Raw genomic sequence first — 4259 nt, forward strand, 5'->3', positions numbered from 1 at the left:
TAAATTAAGTTTTTCGGAGTGTCACAAAAATAATCGACAATGAGCTTTATTTGTTTGATAAAAAGGAAGAAACAAACTACATAAATGCATTTATGGTAACAAATATATACAATAATATTTTAATTGATAGAAAAACATTTAATATTCTGCGGGGCCCACTTCAATTGCTTTATATTAAGGTGAGATTTGTTTATTTAATTTCACATCCATCTCCCCTTTTAAGTTTTCAAAATCCCCTCAGAATGACCTACAAGATGAACAACAAGCAAGACTCCATGAAGCTTCAGGTACTTAAACATTAATGTTAACTTCCAGCTATTATCAGCCTGTGTCCGGTATATTACTCACTGTTTTGAGTTTGATGCAGACTTGTGTCCTTAAAGTGAATATTCCGTGCCCATGTGATGGCTGTAAGCAGAAAATCAAAACCGTCTTGAAAAAAATCGGCGGTAAGTTATTATTCTTCAATCCTTTTTTTCTTTTACTATGTTTTCTGTCACTTGAATGAATTGATTTATATGTTATGTTAGAACTTGTTTGGTAATAACCTAGTGGAAGAAAATTACTCGTGTTTAAACTAGGATTTGATGATATTGTAGTCGAATGTGTGAAGAAATTTGTGTTAATTAAATGAATTCACTAAAAATATTATGAAATTATATGATTACAATTTACATGTTTAGGGGCAAGGATTAACGGAGACCAAGGGTCCTTATTTTGTTTTTTAGTGTAATTTTACATGTATTCGTCCGAAGATATAAATTTACTTGTTATTGTCTGAAAGTTTTAAGTATTGATTTATAATATTAAATCCGCATGCGTTGGGGTGTTACACCGTTGAAAGATATCGACATTGAAATATAAGTGCTTAGATGACTCGTGACTTGTAATGTAACTTTGTTTTGAACAAAACTCACATCAAAAACATAAATAAAAATAAAAATTTCACGATGATATATATTTAATTTGATAAAACATCACATTTTGAAAGCTATAAAAAAAATAAGCAAACGGGTAAAACATATGAACACGGGTGTGGTAGGGAAAAAATTATATGAAATATTTGAAAAAGTATAGGATTTAACTGGTATTTTTCTTTAAAGTGGAGGAGGTTGTTTAATGTTCTATAAAATATTTTGCAGATTGTAGTATTATTTAGTTATTTTTTAATTTTGAATAACCTAGAGGAAGAAAATTACTTGGTGTTCAGAGTAGACTTTGATTTTTTTTTTAACGGCCAACTAAGTAACGTCTGGCACCTCGTACGCGGCCCTCATTGACTAAAGGTAGCCCAAGCCGGCCACTAATCCGGACGGACGGAGCCTCTAGCGGTCCACCTGTTGAGGGATTCACCGGATAAAACCCGACCCCCACGCTCGCCAAACGGCACGACAGCGAGGAGCCGGTAAAACCGAGTGAGATCAGGACTTGAACCCTGGCAAGCCAAGGTCATCCCTCATATCTCCCATATAAGTTGGTGGTAAGCCACCACCAACTTAAAGAGTAGTGGTAGACTTTGATTGTTTTAATTTGTAAAGATATTTTGGTAAATAATTTAAAATTGAAATTGAAATAGTATATGATTTTGGAGAAAATCTTAAAGGTTTGATGTGACGATTCTCGGTCCGTGGACCGATCTTGCCGCTACGACACGCTCCTGACATGATCGTCTCGATCTCCTACTTGTACTTTAATATTATTATATGTACTTTGTTACTCTACTCTTTTGTATTTTTGTTGTTTATATTCGTACAATGTTTTTGTACACATTATAATTTACTGGACAATATCTGTTCCATGAACAAATTATACTCTGCGTCTATTTTCGAAATGTTGATTTCGCTTAACCTTCTAAGTCATGCGAATCGACATGTTAGTCGATTATTATTTATACGGTTTGGTTCACGGTTTAAAATATGAACTTTAGGTCTACTTTTATGATATAACTTTTAAACAATTGGAATATGCACTTGTGTAATTTTTAAAAGTTTAATGAATATTAATGATTTGAAAATTAGAACTTTTTATTATTTTTATGCAACGAACGGACAAATTTTGTTCTTTTTCTTCATCTTATTCTTTTTTAATGTTTTTATTCTTTAGAGAACACAGCGCAAAAGACAAATGTTATTAGGTGGACACTAAAGTTGTACTAAAACAAAATAAATTGGAACGAAAGCGATTGCTAGTTCGAAAGTGGAACCAAAATGTTTGCTTTTAGGCAAAACAAGACTGTTGCTTTACTTCTTTTTTTTCCTTTAACTTTTGACCATTTGACCACATTTTTTCATCTTAGTGTAATTATTTTAAACTTATATTTATATTATTTATAGTGTTTTCATGTAAAAAGAAAAAACGATAAGTTATTTTAGTATAATTAATTAATTATTTGTTGATGCATAAATAAAAAAATTTAAACTAATGTTTGGAAATTAATTTTTTACAGGGGTGGAAAAAACAAACATTGATCTTGAGCAAGAGAAGGTGACTGTTTATGGTAATGCAGATCCACTCACACTTATAAAGAAGCTTAGCAAGTCTGGTAAGCATGCTGAACTATGGGGCCCACAGAAAGGCAGTGGTGGTGGGAAAGGTAACCAACAAATGCAAGCAACAAATAATAAAGGGTTCAAGGATCTTAATCCATCTAATAAGAATCAGAAATTTGATATACCAATTGGTGGCGGTGGTGGTGGAGGACGATTTAATGAGTGTGATGAGGATGATGATAGTTGTGATGGCCATGATTTTAAAAAGCCCAATAAAATTTTGACGGGTCCGGGTGTGGGCGGGTATGGGCCAGTTGGAATGATGAATGAGAAGAATGGACCAAGTGGAGGGTTTGATTTGCATGTGCAGTTGAAGGGAAAGGGTGGAAATAATGATGCTAAGAAAGGAAATGGCGGGACAAAGGGCGGAGGTGGCGGTGACGGTGGAGGAAAAGATGGTAAGAAGAGTAAAGGTGGTGGCAGTAGTGGTGGCTTTTTTGGAGGTATGATTTGTAAGGCACTTTTTGGTGGTGGTAAAAAGAAACACGGTGGCTCAAATTCTAAGGGCGGCAAGAATGGTAGCGGTGGGAAAATGAAGGATGGCGGGTTGGACAAGAAAGGAGGTGGAAAACCCGAGGGTAAATTTAGTAGCGATAAGCAAAATGAGTTTCTTGAGTCCTGCAAGCCGGGAAACGGTGGGTGGTGGTGGTGGGCCGAGAATGGAGCACAATTGCGGCAATGGTGGCTGGAACAATAATCAAATGGGTGGTAATCCAATGATGCCTCAAATGGGAAACTATCCAATGGGCCCAATGGGTGGTCATCCAGTGGGCCAAATGCAACCGATGGCATACCGCGGTCAAGGGATGGTTGATGGTAGCCACTACAACCAACAACAATATCAGCAACAGTATCATCAACAGCAATACATGCAGCCAATGATGATGATGAATCAACCCAAGGTGAATATTTACCCTCAGATGATGTATGGTCAGCCACCGCCTTCAGCCTATGGGCCGCCGATGGGAGCACCCATGAATGATGGTAAGACGCATATGTTTAGCGATGAGAACACCGATGGTTGTAGCATCATGTAAGGTCTTTCTTGGAGTATTTCTATGCGTTCTAGTTAATTTCAGTTTATAGGAGGTAGGAAGGGTATTTTAGTTTATGGTATGTTGATATTTATTTATGTTTGGAAGATAAAAAGTTTTGTCTAATGAAGATTTCATGTTATTAGTTAAGAAAATATAAACCAAATTGAATGCATGGAGCTCTTTTAACTCAAAAGTACCAAGAATATTGGGACAACATCTGTTAAATATATATTTATTAAATTAGAAAAAACCAAACTTACAGATGTAAGGTTTATCCTTGTAATTTCAAGGAATTATGGTACAGGGTGATCAGAAAACCGAATTAAAACCGAATAATCGAAAAAAGCGAACCGAAAAAAACCGAATCGAAGCATTAACCGAAAACCCATTTTTGAGTTTAGGTTCGGTTATCCATTTTATGAAAACCGAAACGAACCGATTAATTGAACTTATGTTTTCTACGTGTTTTTTTAAGATGTTTTGACAGGAAACAACATCAAAAGAATTTACCATTGACAACGATGAAGATTATGAAGATGATGAAAATTGGGTCTAAACTTTGAATATGAATAAGATAATGAATGAAGATTTGGGCTAAACTTTTAGTGTTTTTTAGATTAAAAACTTTATTGAATTTTAAACTCTACTATTTCAACAACTTTATATTTGTTTG

The 4259-nt window shown here is 34.9% G+C and overlaps 1 pseudogene; it reads left to right on the top strand.

Annotated features, from left to right (window-relative positions):
* The first annotated feature begins 208 nt into the window (after positions 1–208).
* Positions 209–3751, top strand: LOC143618243 (uncharacterized; annotated as a pseudogene).
* Positions 3752–4259: the final 508 nt, after the last annotated feature.

The sequence above is a fragment of the Bidens hawaiensis genome, unplaced genomic scaffold (genome assembly GCF_021521415.1).
Source record: "Bidens hawaiensis isolate Kalapana, Puna unplaced genomic scaffold, B.hawaiensis_p1.1 tig00066386_1, whole genome shotgun sequence".
NCBI lineage: Eukaryota > Viridiplantae > Streptophyta > Magnoliopsida > Asterales > Asteraceae > Bidens > Bidens hawaiensis.